General features: G+C 48.0%; 1 pseudogene; it reads left to right on the top strand.

Moving 5' to 3' along the window:
* The first annotated feature begins 2,400 nt into the window (after nucleotides 1–2,400).
* LOC146754872 (uncharacterized) lies at nucleotides 2,401–4,994 on the top strand (annotated as a pseudogene).
* Nucleotides 4,995–15,449: the final 10,455 nt, after the last annotated feature.

Raw genomic sequence — 15,449 nt, 5'->3', positions numbered from 1 at the left:
CAGTTCTGAGTGTCTGCAGTCAATGCACATGGATAGAGCCTGTATCTGGAATTCCCAGGAAGCGTGCACCTTGGTAAGCACAAAAACCCCAATGGAAATGGGTCAGTGTGTGCTGAGCAGCTGTGTTGGTTCCCTAAAGATGTTTCCTTTGACTTTAAGGATAGTAGTGCATTAACACACCAAAGGCTTTCCCTTCTTCCTAGTTCTCCTATCAACCTCCAGCTACCACTAAAGTGATACAAGTTCTGTTTCTGTGACAGAGACATGAATATCCTTATCTTTTGATATCTCACATGTGCAAGAGGCAGAACTTTCTGTAACAGATTTGAAGCATAGAAGTTCTTCTTCCAGCACTCATGCAAAGGGAGAAGAAGAAATGTCCCTATGATTTAAACTTCCATCTCTAAATGAGATACCAGACTTGCATCTAAAGAGCATTAAGACATCCATGTTGTTCTTCCTCAGAACCAGTCCTGGCTGTGAAATCCCCCCTAACAACTGGTGAAGCTGTACCTGGAGGGGATGCCATGTTTACTATTGACCTTACAACAACGTGTTGCGGCACTTGGTACCTCTATGGTAAAGTCTTACAAGAAAGTGAGACCTGCATCATCAAGAGAACCCAAACTACTCACAGCCTAATGATAAAGAACGTCACCAAGAACGATGATGGAGCAGAAGTGAAATTTGTTGCCGAAAATGTTGATGTCAGCACCAAGATGAGAGTGAGAGGTATTTGCTTTGATCCTTCTCCTTTCATCTTACAGTCAAGGCATAGTTGCTGTGATCTGATGATTAGAACTGGGGCTGCAGGCATTCACTGCCTGTACCAAATACCTGAAATTGCATCCCATGACCTGATGTGAGTCCTGGTAATGACCTAAACATGATAGCACTGAGTGTAGGGTAAGCCAGTCTACCCAGCTGCTTGGTATCTGAACCAGATTGCTTCATGCCAGCTGATGAATGTCTGCAGTTCACAGCTCTTGGCCAGTGCATTCAGTCACCAGGTTTACCACTGCATCACCATAGAGCAGTACTTTCAGCTCCAGGTTCAGACAGCCTTTCTGATTGCACTGGAATAGTTTAGAAGTAGGGGAGCAATCATTCCAATAATATCTCTGTCAATCAGCTTTGCATGACAAAATAGAACAAATAAACATTCATTATGGGAGGACCTGTTTGTCATTGTGTGGAAACCTCTGCAAAAGCATGTTTAGAGCATTCTTAATCAGTAGAAGGAGATGTTTGGTTGATTTTTACTTAGTAAATCCGGCAAGAAGACCAAATGAAATATCTTGAATTGCTCAGCAGTGACACAATGATGAGTGCAGGAACAGAAGGTGATACTTTTTCAGAGATGTTGCAGCAAACATTGACCACATTAGCCTGATATAAATTGAAATAATGAGGCCTTTGCTCCTGACAGGTGCTGCAGTGAGATTTACCAATAAGAGCAAAGATGTAGAAAAGATCTCCGCTCGGCTGCATGAGGAAGCCAAATTGCAGGCTGAGCTTTCAGACACAGGCGCTACTGTGGAGTGGATGAAGGATGGGAAGGAGCTCAAGGCCAGTGAAAATTATGAACTGCAAATTGTGGGGAAGAAACACACCCTGAAAATTCACAGCGTCTCAATGGATGATGCTGGAAGTTGTCAGTGCATCTGTGAGGGGGATAAAATGCTCTATCAGCTTTCAGTGAAAGGTATGTGACAGTCTGGGCTGTCCTCTTCCTGCCCAGGGCCAGCAGACTGCATTCACCTGACTCCCCGACAGTCCAGCTGTTGTCAGACAGCATCTGGGGTGTTTTCAGTGGCTGTTTTGACTTGAACTGGCCAATCTGCTTTGTAGAGCCATTTGATTTCTGTGTTCTGTCCTGTGATTCGTCCCTAAGATATAGAGGAAATCAAGGGAAAGATAGGAAAAAGAGCATCCCAGCCTTCCTGCTCTTCTCTCAGGTTGGCCACGAGAGATGATGTCAACAGCTCTTTTTGTAGCAGTGATCCCAAGTGTAGAAGAGACCTGTGAAGAGTCACAGGTGTTGTATTAGGCGAAATACGGGGATGTTATCGGGCTGTGACGTGACAGGCCCTTCCCCATATTCTGGAAGAATCTTGCTACGTGTAATACAGTAGGCGTAGACGAAGTGGACAAAGGTTATATAAGGTCGTGTGTGCTTCAATAAATCGCCATTTTACCACGCTACCACCTTGGTGTCACTTGGTAATTGGTCTAACTACTGCTTCAGTTGGAGGCGAGAGATCGTAAAGCCATTAACGATCATAAAGCCTTCAAATGGTGACCGCCGACGTGATTCGTCACGATTAGGCGTGATTAGGGACTTTTGGAGCAAGGTAGTTGTCTGCTAAACGGCAGCAGGATCCCACTGCGGTTGCGAATCCTCTCGTCGCGGAGTAGTGGAAGCCCAGGGTCGAAGAGGAGTGGCCATCACTCTTCGACAGGTGGGAGAGCGAGCTCGGAATCCCGGAATCTCGGAATCTCGGGGACCCCCAGGAACCTTCGGGGAAGCGCCAGGGAGCGGCCAGGAGAACTACGTTCGGCCGGGGCGACATGGAAGCCGTTATCAAGGTAATTCTTCACGCTTGCAAACTTCACTGTGGGAAACAGGCTCCTTCCAAAAAGGAGGTAACAGCAGTTCTTTCGCTGCTGGAAAAGGAAGGGCTTTTAACAAACCCGTCTGATTTATACAATCCTGGCAGATGGGATGGAATTACGGCCGCACTATCTCAAAGGTCGCTGGCCACTCGAAAAGTATCAGAATTCAAAGTATGGGGACTTATCTTGGAGGCGCTGAAAGCAGCACGGGAGGAGAAGCTAGCAAACCAACGTGCTAGAGACATTCTGGGTTTGGAGACGGGGGGAGGCCGGGGGGGGAGTCTTGACTCTCTTACAGATTCAGTGCAAGGCAAGATGGCGCCGGCTCCCCCGAACACACCTGTTCCTTCGCCTAAGACGGACATTCCAGAAGGCAGCCCTGAACAGGAGGACACCCCGCCTCCGCCCCCCTATCCTGACTCCTCGTATCCTTCATTGGACGCCTACAGGGATGAAGGGGGAGGGAAGCCCCTCGAGGAATGCGATGTTGCTACTGTACCTGATAAGAACAAGGACAAGGGAGAGAGAAAGGGGGGAGGCATGGTGGTGCCACCAGAGCTGAAAGGAGGAGGTGTGGTCCCACCAGAGCTGAAAGGGGGAGGTGTGGTGTCACCAAGGAAAAGTGTAAGGAGGGGTGGTACTTCTTCGTTGTCGGGTCCCGCCTGTTGCTGTGCGTATGCCGAGAAAGGGGGGGATTGTGCCAACCCATGTGATAGTGAAGGTGAATGTGGGTGTGATGATTTCATGTGGCCCGCCCAAGGGGCTGGCCAAGCCGCCCAAGGTGCCACCCAAGGGGGATGTGGTCCTGCGTGGGCCGCCCAGGGGGCTGCCCAAGGGGGATGTGGCCCCACGGCACCCGTACCGTGGAGCCCACCCACTTTCACTGATTGGGCCCAGACAAGGGAGGACCTCCAGACAGCCGACCCGGAAACAACAGCTTTTGCCCTCCCGATAATAGTGAAACAGGATGGTCCGGCTTGGACCCCTCTGGATTCCAAGGCGATTACTCGCCTTGCAGAGTTAGTTAAGAACAAGGGCTTGCGTTCTCCGGTAACTATGTCAGCAATTGAGGCTCTCATGGCCTCGAGTCTCCTGCCGTACGATGTGGTCAGTCTCATGAGGGTGATTCTTGAGCCCGTGCAGTACACGCTGTGGTATGATGAATGGAATAGATTGCTTCAGGCTGTTGTCGCTGAGGCAGCTCGTAATAACAATCATCCGGCTAATGCGCATACAGGTCAGGGCCGTGGAGCTAGGGTTGAAAGAACTACTCTCTTGCGCCTTCAGGGACTAGCAGATGGTATGGTGGGGTCCCCGGAGGATCAAGCAAGAGGGCTGAGAGAGGGGGAGTTAGCTGCGCTTACAAAGGCAGCCCTTCAGGCGCTGCGGACAGTGGCTAAAGTTGCGGAGCCTGTGCTCCCGTGGTCCGACATCAAACAGGAGCCTTCTGAGTCATTTTCTGATTTTGCAAATCGCTTGATTCGTGCCATTGAAGGGTCTGACCTTCCGAAGGGAGTCCAGCCTTTGGTTGTGATAGACTGTCTCAAGCAAAAGTCGCTCCCGGACGTTCAGCAGATAATTAGGGCAGCTCCTGGAACTTTGAACACCCCAGGGGAGATTATCAAATATGTGCTAGATCATCAGAAAAATACTCCCTCCAATAATGATGGCTTGGCAACTGCCGTGCAGGGAATGGCTGCCGAAGTCAGCTCTGCGATTAAATCTGCAGTGATGATGGCAGCTCGCACCGGGGATGAGAAGGGAAAAGGTCCGTGTTTCAAGTGTGGGCAGCATGGTCATTTTAAAGCACAATGCCCCAAGAAAGCTGGGCAGAGCAAGCCGCAAGGAAAACGTTGTCAGTTGTGCAATGGGGTTGGACATGTTGCGCGTCACTGTCGAAAATTTGAGGTTTTGCCGCAGGGAAACTGGAACGGGAGGGTGCCAGCGGCCCAGGGCCCCTTCCCGCTTCATTAAAATGGGCCAAGCGTGTTGACCACATGGTGGCGCTGACCATGGATCTAGGTGATAGGCCATTGGTGAGGGTCATGATGACGTTGGACCCTGGAGTGCCTACACTAGGTCCTAGGACGGTGTACCTTACAGCTTTGTTGGACTCTGGTGCAGATGTTACTGTTATTGCAGAGCGCGATTGGCCATTCCAGTGGCCAAAGGTTGCAACATCAAAGGTCCTGATAGGGGTGGGGGGTGAAATGACCACCTCTGTGTCGGATGCGGAAGTGGGAATTTCAATCATCAATCGAGATGGCTCAATAGAAAAAACTGTTTTCATCACCCCCAATATAGCTCCGATCAGGGGATCTCTGCTAGGCAGAGATCTTCTTCTTCTCATTGGGTTACGGCTGACAAATTTATCCTAAGGGCCACTGTCCACCACTTGGCGCTGCAGCATGCGATTCCGCTGCGTTGGAAACGGGATACATCTCCCGTTTGGGTGGATCAGTGGCCCATTCCTGCTAAAAAATTGGCAGCGCTCATACAGCTTGTTTCCAGAGAACTTGCACTAGGCCATATAGAGTCATCGCTTAGCAATTGGAACACGCCCATCTTTGTCATTCAGAAGGCCTCTGGATCGTTTCGGCTGCTCCACGATCTCCGAGCAGTCAATTCACAGATCATCCCCTTTGGTCCTGTCCAGCAAGGGGGACCTTTGTTGTCAGCAGTCCCACAGGGATGGCCTCTGATGGTCATTGATCTAAAGGATTGTTTCTTCTCTATCCCATTGGCTAAACAGGATAGGGAAGCCTTTGCATTCACAGTTCCGGTTGTAAATAATCGAGAGCCAGCTCAGAGGTACCAGTGGAAGGTTCTTCCGCAAGGTATGGTCTGTTCACCTACGATCTGTCAACTTGTGGTGAGCAGAGTCATAGAACCAGTGAGAAAGGCACTGCCAGGATGCCAAATCGCCCATTACATGGATGATCTGCTGCTTGTTGCACCTGATGATGCTCAGTTGAAAACGTTGGAGGGGCAGATCGTCCGCACCCTCATCTCTGCAGGGTTTGTGATCTCTCAGGAAAAGATCCAGAGAGAACCAGGGATTGAATTCCTGGGCTATAAATTTGGATCTTCCACAGTAATCCCGGAGGGGCTGGAGATTAAGCCTCAAATTACAAACTTATGGGATGTGCAGAAGTTGGTGGGGGCACTGCAATGGGTGAGGAATGCCATTGGCATCCCTCCGCGCCTCATGAAACCTTTCTATGATCAACTGAAGGGATCAGTCCCACAAGAGGAGAGGCATTGGAATCCAGAGATGGAGTCAGCCTGGCAGGAGATACTGTCAGCCTGCTCCACCAATGCCCTTGCCAGGTGGGAACCTGATCGCCCGTTGGAGGCTGCGGTCACTAGGTGCCAGCATGGTTCAGCTGCAGTGATTGGGCATGCTTTGAACTCTCGGCCACGCCCACTGTCATGGTTATTTTCTGCTCAGCCGGTGAAAGCATTTACCACATGGCTAGAACAGCTGTCATATTTGCTGCGAAAGGCTCGCCTCACTGCGATCAGAGCTTTCGGGAAGGACTTGGAAGTCATCTATTTACCAGGAGCTTTTCGAAATGTGCAACCTCTGCCAGATGAGGTGTCATTGGCTGTTTATGACTTCAGCGGAAAGTTTTGCTATTCAGACTCACTGCCAATTTTTGAACTGGCAAAACCCCTCCAGATATCATTGCGACACAGGGTCCTGGACACCCCTGTGAACGGTCCTACAGTCTTCACTGATGCTTCGTCATCAACGGGCCAGGGGGTGGCTGTGTGGCAAACAGTTGAGGGTGGCTGGAGTTACAAGATGATAACAGACAAGACAGCAAGTGTTCAGATGCTCGAGGCTAGGGCTATGGCAGTGGCACTACATCTTTGGCCCACGAAGCCTTGCAATGCTGTCACGGATTCTGTGTTCGTGGCAAAAATGCTGCTACGGATGGGAAAGGAAGGGCAACCGAGTACAGCAGCTGCAGCCCTGTTAGAGGATGCTTTAGCTATCAGGGTTGCACCCGTTGCCATCCTTCATGTTCGTAGCCACTCTGAGGTGCCAGGTTTCTTTACAGCAGGAAACGACATGGCTGATCGGATAGCAGGGAACCAGGTGTGCACTTTGCAGGAAGCTCGTGATCTTCATTCAGCACTTCACATAGGGGCCAAGGAACTGGCTCGAGCCTGTTCTATCCCGATTACAGTCGCTAGGGAGGTAGTGCAAACCTGCCCTCACTGTAATTCTGCGCCAGCTTTAGGAGCGGGGGTTAATCCTCGTGGTCTCGCTCCATTAGACGTCTGGCAAACAGACTTCACAATGGAACCACGGATGGCCCCACGACAGTGGCTGGCTGTGACTATTGACACGTCCTCTACCGTCATTGTAGCCACACAACATGGTTGTGTCAGTTCTACAGCAGCACAACACCATTGGGCCACGGCTATAGCAGTTTTGGGAATGCCGCGCCACATAAAAAAAGACAATGGTTCTTGCTTTATTTCGCGTTCGTCCAAAGATTGGTTAGCTCGCTGGAATATCACACACACCACAGGCATTCCGGGAAATTCGCAGGGCCAAGCTATCGTCGAAAGGGCTAACCGCCTCCTCAAGGAAAAGATTCGTGTCCTTGGGGAGGGGGAAGGCTATTCGGGAAAGATCCCAGTATCACAACAAGGGGAAATCTTGGCCCGCGCACTGTATGCACTAAATCACTTTGAGCGAGGAGAAAATTCCAGGACCCCCACCCAGAAACATTGGCGGCCAAGAATCATTGAAGAAGGCCCGCCAGTAAAGATCAAGGTGGATAATGGGTCCTGGGAGTCGGGATGGTCCATACTAGTCTGGGGAAGGGGGTACGCAGCAGTAAAATGCAAAGGCACAGGAGACATACGTTGGGTGCCATCGAGAAAAATTAAGCCAGAGGTTGGTGGTGAAAAAGAAAATGTCAGGGAAATAACAAGAGCTGAGTATCCTCTTTCAGGACCTCTTGATCGGCCGCCCAAGGAATCCTGAACTGGTGGAGCGCAGAAGAAGATCTTTCATCTGGATACCGAAGAAATTCTTGAGACTCAAGAACCCAAAGGACCCAGAGAAACAACCCCTGCTGCCAACGAGAGACACCATTTTGATGCTGCTATGTCTTTTGTCTTTATGTTGGTCGCCGGTGGGGGGTGTTCACTTGATCCAACAACCTGGGAATCTGTGGGTTACTTGGGCGAAACAAACAGGCAGGACGGATTTCTGTCTTAGCCTGCAATCAACCACCTCGCCATTTCAAACATGTTTAATTGGGATTCCTATATGGGGGAACTCCTCTGAGTTTCAGGGATACGTAAGATCATATAATCCCATACAAGATCCATGCAGAGAATTCTGTGCACTAACAGCTATTAACATCACACGCAGAGATTTAGGGAATGACACTGTAATCCTTGTGAAACAAGGTCCGTGAAACAGGCTAACATGACTTCCACACTGCTGAGTGAGCTACTTGAAGACACTGACAGTATTAGACATGCTATGCTTCAAAACAGAGCAGCAATTGATTTCTTGCTTCTCGCACAGGGTCATGGTTGTAAAGACTTTGATGGGATGTGTTGTTTTAACTTGAGTGATCATAGTGAGTCATTGCACAAGAAGTTGGAGTGGTTAAAAGATCACACCAAGAAGATTGGCATCCAAGATGATCCTTTTGGTAACTGGTTGGAGAGTTGGTTTGGTGGTATTGCACCATGGTTCAAGCAATTGCTTAAGGTAGTGCTGATAGGGCTTCTCATATTCCTCGCATTTATGGCTTGTGTGCCGTGTGTGTTTCAATGCTTGCTAGGCTGCCTGCAACGCATGGCTGAAAGAATGGTTAATACGCAAATAGAGTATCATAAGATGCAAGATAGGCTTTAAGGTGAGATTTAGGTGTTAAGATTTAAAGAGAAGTTTACACAATATAAATCTATAAGCTTATAGACCTATAAATGTGTGACCTTGTATATATGTGTGAAATCTGCAAACTCTATAGAAGCAGGAGGTGAAGAGGCTGAAGAAGAGGAGGAAGGTGCTAAGGAAGAATCAGAAGAAGGCAAAGAAGGTGAAGAGGAAGATGGAGAGATATTGTTGCGTATTGTAACGGGTTAAGCCTTTTAAGCATGGGGAGGGGGAAATGTTGTATTAGGCGAAATACGGGGATGTTATCGGGCTGTGACGTGACAGGCCCTTCCCCATATTCTGGAAGAATCTTGCTACGTGTAATACAGTAGGCGTAGACGAAGTGGACAAAGGTTATATAAGGTCGTGTGTGCTTCAATAAATCGCCATTTTACCACGCTACCACCTTGGTGTCACTTGGTAATTGGTCTAACTACTGCTTCAGTTGGAGGCGAGAGATCGTAAAGCCATTAACGATCATAAAGCCTTCACACAGGGATGTTTACTTAGCTGTCATTCCATGGTGGGCTTTTTCTTACACAGATGTAGAGAGAAACTGAACTTTCCCACGCAGGTCTCTGTTTTGCTGCAGGGTGTAGTTCTGATCTCTGAGATCCACACGCTGGGCCTTGATTGCAATAAATGAGAGCCCTTTGTTTGCTCCAGTGGAAGACTTTCCATTTCTGCAGTACCCTCTGCAGATGACACAAATGCAAATGCACCTTCTTCCCAGCATCAATTGCCTTTTTTTTTTTTTTACACTGAGTATGCATGAGGCTCTTCATCATATTCTGCTGGCTTGTCACCCTTGTTGATCCATGGAGAGACGAGAAAGCCCTAGAGTAGTGTATGCACTTTGGCATTGGAGAGCTTACTTAATTGCTTCTTCTCAAAGAACAAACTCCAGAGAGGCATGGAGACAGCTCCAAAGAGAATTGAATAATGGGTATAAATTTAAGGAGAGCAGAACTTCCTGCCAAGGCTTGTCAGCTAGTCTTAATTTTGCTTTTCTTCTCTTTCTTTGTCACGATAGCATAATATTTCATACTGGCAGTTCTGCCCACAGAATTAACTGGCACAGGCTGCCCGGGGAGGTGGTGGGATCCCTGGAGGTGTTCAGGACCAGTTCTTGGGACCAGTGCTTTTTTACATGGTTATCAGTGACACCAATGATGCAATGGAGTGCACCCTCTGCTGTTTGCTGAGTGGTGCGGCTGATGCAGTGGAAGGAAGGGATGCCATTCAGAGGGAGCTCAACTGAGAGGTTGGCCTAGGTGAATCTAATGAGGTGGAACACAGCAAAGTGCAAGTTTTGCACTTGGGCTGGAGGAATCCCAGGCATTTCTACAGCCTGGGAGGAGCAGTCCTTAAGAGAAGCCCCGCAGAGAAGGACCTGGGGGTCCTGGTGGATGAAAAACAGAACGTGAGCCATCAGCGTGCTCTTGCAGCTCAGAGAGCAAATGGTCCCCTGGGCTCCATCAGAAGAGGGGATGGCCAGCAGGGACAGGGAGGTGATTGATCTTCATGATCCTTGAGGTCCCTTCCAACCCGGGCCATTCTATGATTCTGTGATTACACTTGCTGTCAGAAATAACGGCAGCTGTACAGAAGCTGGATATATTGTGGGACAGTTCTTGTAACCAGCTGATTTTAAGACCCTGCCAGAGTTGAGAGTCTAAATTGCATGTCAGAAGAAAACTGGGAAAGTGGTTATTGCTCATTCTTTTTCATTTGCTGATTCTTTCTTTAGGGATCCTTTTCCAAAGGAGATTCTGGTGCTGGAAGCAGTTGAAGAAAGAACCTAAGCAGCTCTTGCCAAGAGTGCTTGAAGTCCCTGTGGAGAGAAGCAAAGAACTTGGGCTTCCTCTGGGATGCTCCCCACCATGTCTCAGGAAGGAGACAACTGCTGTTCCACTTTCTGCTCTGTGTGTGGAAAGGTACGTCTGGGTTTCTTCTGCTTGTTTTTTCTTTCTTTTTCTGGCTTTGAAGGAGAAGGGGTGGAGCAAGGGGAGACCCACTGGTCATTTGTTACCTCAAGAACAGGATGGATTCTGCATTGACTGTGAAAAACCTGGGCTAGTAGCATGGGCATGTTTCAGGCTGGACTCTTCTTTGGCTGCTTGGTTTCCTTTTGGCTACAGGGAGACAGCTGTCTAAAGGTGTGTTTTCAAACCCACTCTCCAAAACCATGTTTCATTGTTGCAGGTGGTTCAGTGTGCTCTTGCAGTGCAGATGCTGTAGTTTGCTGTAGAATCTGAATGGTTTCTGTTCCTAGGAGAGGAATGGGAGGAGGTAGTGAGAAGAGAATTCAATGCCTAAGGGGAGGGGAGATCGGGGATTGGTGGGAGAGGGAGCCAATAGGAGGGAGAGAGAAGTTGGGCGCAGGGTGATGGTAACATCCCTTTGTGAAGTCATAATGCTCCTTTGTGACATCATAATGCTCCTTTGTGACGTCATAATGCCCCTTTTTGACATCATAATGCCCCTTTGTGACATCATAACGCCCCTTTGTGGCGTCACAATGCCCCTTTGTGACATCACAATGCCCCTTTGTGACATCATAATGCTTCTTTGTGACATCACAATGCTTCTTTGTGATGTCATAATGCTCCTTTGTGATATCACAATGCCCCTTTATGATGACAAAAAGTCTCCCTTTGTGACGTCACAATCCCCCTTTGTGACATCATAATGCTTCTTTGTGATGTCATAATGCCCTTTGTGATGTCATAATGCTCCTTTGTGATATCACAATTCCCCTTTATGACGTCACAATACCCCTTTGTGATGTCATAATGCCTCTTTGTGACATCATAACGATCCTTTGTGACATCATAATAACCCTTTGTGACGTCATAATGCTTATTTGTGATGTCATAATGCCCCTTTTTGACATCATAATGCCCCTTTGTTACATCATAATGCCCCTTTGTGACATCATAATGCTTATTTGTGACATCATAATTCCCCTTTGTGACATCATATCACCCCTTTGTGATGTCATACTACCCCATATGAAGTCCAGGCAGAGTCAAAACTTATGGACCTGCACGAGGATCACTTTCAAGACAGTGGCTCTGTTGCTTCAAGCTTATTTGCTTCGTCCTGCCGCCACTCTATTACCAAGTATCAGCAACCTCTTGCATGATTCAACTTGCAAACGTTTGACACTAACCCTTGTGTTTCTGTGCCTTCCTAGATAATTCAAGCCCTTGTCAACCCCAAAGATCCAAACCAAGTAGTGATGTGCAGTGTGTTTCCATCAATGGAGAGTTCTTATTAAGCACAAATCGCTGCAATTCGGATGACAGCCTTCCACATGGTAACAGTGATGGACACAAGGGGCTCATCCACGTTCATGCTCTCATATCTCCTGGCTCTGCTGAAGCTCCTGACCTGAGCCTGCCAGACACCACAGTCACCTGCCTGGATTGTGACCCAGCGCCTTTGCAGTGCTGCCCATCCCAAGCACAGCCCGAGTGCCCCAACAGCAGCACCACCATGCAGGAGCAGGGCAGCATCAGTGAGGTGAAGCTGAGCATCTTAGATGGGGACTTAGAGTCAGGCTGCCAGTCCCAGGCACCAGGCAGCAGCACCAGCTCTGAGCCACTCTCATCTTGACAAGAGGAGTCCTATCTTCACCCTTGACCTCTCAAGCCCTCCTGTCTTTTATTGAATAAAGTCACTCTCATGCTCAATCATCGCCTTGGCTGCATTCTGAGTCTTCATTCACAGGGATTGGGATGAATGCAACAAACAGCAAGGCAGCTCAGCTTGCAATGCTATGGCTGTGGGGTTCGTGCAGGCAGAGCTCTGGGTTCCCATTTTGCATGGCTTTGGGATGTCAGCAGCAAGATCTCTACCATTTTGTATGGCAGCAAATAATCTCTAGCATCCAGGTTGCTGCTCATGATAATCCCAGTCTTCCTGGCTGTCGCTTTGTGATACCTTTCAAAGCCTTTTGATACTCTTTGATGCCTTGGCTGCTCCCTAACACCTCTGTCCTCCTGCCATGTTGACTCATGTCTCCCACTTTTAAGCTGGCTTTGCAGATCATCTCCAGCCCTGTCATCATCACGCTGCAGCAGGAGGTGCTCACCTGGCCCAGTGTCTGGCAGTACTGCTTGTTCTGCAGATGAGCAGCTGCCTCCTCATCTCTTCAGCTACAGTAGTTTTTCTCAGGGCAGTTAGATGCAGTCACGCTCCTCTGGATTTGGTGTGTTAAATCCATGCTGCATGGCAGCAGTCAGTGCAATACAAAGGCGTTCTGTGTGCCACAGCATTTCTCCAGGGGCTGCCAAAGGTAGAAGCACAACACAGCACCATCCTTCTGACAGTAATGTCTGTGAGTGTTAGACATGTGAGCACTGCATCATCCCCAGCGTGTCAGTGCTTTTCCACACCAACCTGACTCTCACACTCTGCACTGAATGTAACTCTGCTCTTGTGGAGACAAATGCTTTCTGTCACATCCTCCATCCCTGCAACCATTTGCCGGTAGGCAGCTCTTGCAGAAGAATCAAGCAGCAGAACCTTTTGCTCACCCTACAGCATGCAAATGCTATGAAAGCAGAAATAACCTGGCGTGCTCTGGGTCTGCAAGGCTGCACAGATGGGAGAGGTAGATTGTGTTTTTGCAGTGGAAGTTTCCAGTATTTTCAGTACATAGTGTAGGCCCTAACTGAATGTATAACCCTCTTGTAAAACAGCTGTATAAGTAGTTTTTCCACCAAGAAAGTTGCTGAACAGAGTTAAGTTCAGACTGGGGGCATTCTGACATGGGTAGAATTGAGACAAGCACAAGATAAATACGCAGGGTGGGTAGAGCCCAGCACAGCACAGAATGAATGTACTGACTGTTGGAAACATTGCCCTGCTCTGTCCGCAGAAAAGTACAAGGCAGACCTAAAAACAAGAGGTTGGTAATTGACCTTCTATGGAAATGAATCCTAGCAACAGTCTGGAGGAGTGTGTGAGCCTGAGATGCTCAACCAATGAGAGCCATGAGAGCATCACCTGCATTGGGTTTAGGGCATAGAACAGAATTAATGTAGCTGACTGGTGTGCAATTTCTCCCTTGCCAACAGGGGATGTGCGCGCAGTATTGCAGTAATGAATAAGCACTGCTGCTATCGCTACCATCTTTGCCTAACTAGAAATCTTTGTTTTTGAGAGTTTCTCACACAAGGGGAGAGGGTAAGAAAGTAAAGAGGCACAGAAAACTAAGGGAAACTGCTCTTCTTTATCTTATCTATAAAAATTGATACAATTGATGCTGTCGTGCATTTTTTTATTATTTTTAATTTTTTGCCAGTGTCAGTTAGATTGTTTTAAAATATCCACACACCAAAATCTGACTACCAAGCAAATGTAATGAAAATGAAATGAAGGTGAGTTAGCGGAAAGCACAAGGCCATATTATATCAGGCTCTAGCAAATTTACAGGCAGTCACTGCACGAAGAGGTAGATTTGAGTTGCACATTATATGATTCCCACAAAGATTAATGAAATCTGAAGCTTTCAATATATTTCCCCTATAATCAAAAGAGAACAGATCCCCAGGGTCTGTCCCGCAGACGTCCTTTCCGTGGTCTCTGCTGCCACCTGCTGGCCAATACTCGGAACTGCCATTGTTGGGCGTTTGGTGCCACAGGAAGCACAACGCAGATCTGAGTTCTGACCGGTCTACGCAGCAAATCCGCCAATCTTTATTGCGATAAGCCCTCCACATGGCATTGCACACGCACTCGAACACGCAACAGGCATAGATTTCTCCTAACTCCTCGAGGAGCAGGCAAGCAGAACAACTGAGCGCAGCACTGCTTGTGATTGGGCCACCCCCATCATAGAGATGTGTGTTAGATCTTTTACCCACCCCTGGCTTTTTTGGCTACAAGGGCACACTGCTGGCTCATGGTCAATCTGTCGTCCACCAGGACGCCCAGGTCCCTCTCAGCAGAGCTCCTCTCCAGCAGCTCTTCTTTCTGCTTACACAAGGAAGATAGTCTTGTCAATGCAGAGAAATGAATCACAGAATCACAGAATGACCCGGGTTGGAAGGGACCCCAAGGATCATGAAGCTCCAGCCCCCCTGCCTGGAAGGGCCACCAAACTTCCATGGTTAGTAATGAAATAAATGAAATAAATGACAAAATTTCCTTTCAGAGAGTTGCATTCACACCTTTACTTAGGTTTGTACAGCTTGGGCATTTGGTCAGACATGTACTGAAGTCAGGTTTTTCTTTGATTGAGAAAGCATTGAACTAGTTCCTCATTGATGTACAGTTCCTTAGAAATGGAGTAGTCCCCACTTCAGACCAGCTCCTACTGGATCCCATTTCCTGAGAGTCCCCCAAGAAATTCTGGAGGAATCAGTTTGCTTTCTAATCTACCAACTGTCTGATACTTTCAACACCTTGAATAAATTGCCAGTTGCTGACTTGTTTCTTTTTGTAAATCTGTTGATGCACGCACAAAAAATGGATCAGAGCACGGGGTCTTATCTGGAGATGGGAAAACAATTGGATAAACAGAAAATTGTTATTTGCAAGTTTTGCAGATCTGTAAGTGGCTTTTCAAGAGATTGTACCACTTCTGCACATTGATTGTCTGACAGTTTCCCTATGATTTTACTTAAAAATGAAGAAGCAATGAAAAGCTCTGTGCTCTGTGGGTGTGCATGGCTGGCTCTGCCCTTCTCATAGAGGAGAAAATCAACATTTTCACCCCTGGTTCCTACACTTAGATAAAATCCCCTCCACTTACCTGCAATTTTCCTATGTGTGGAAACAGCCTGACCTCAGATGGGGTGAAGCAGCTTCTATTTGTCCTTTCTCATTATTGAGGAAATAATCTGTATTCTTGGTATCACATCATTCACATGAATACTGTGTCTGAACTCCACTTGTACCTGCCAAA

The sequence above is a fragment of the Coturnix japonica genome, chromosome 37 (genome assembly GCF_054131305.1).
Source record: "Coturnix japonica strain WE chromosome 37, WE-NBRP24, whole genome shotgun sequence".
Taxonomy (NCBI): Eukaryota; Metazoa; Chordata; class Aves; order Galliformes; family Phasianidae; genus Coturnix; species Coturnix japonica.
This window is presented reverse-complemented; position numbering and strand designations above follow the sequence as displayed.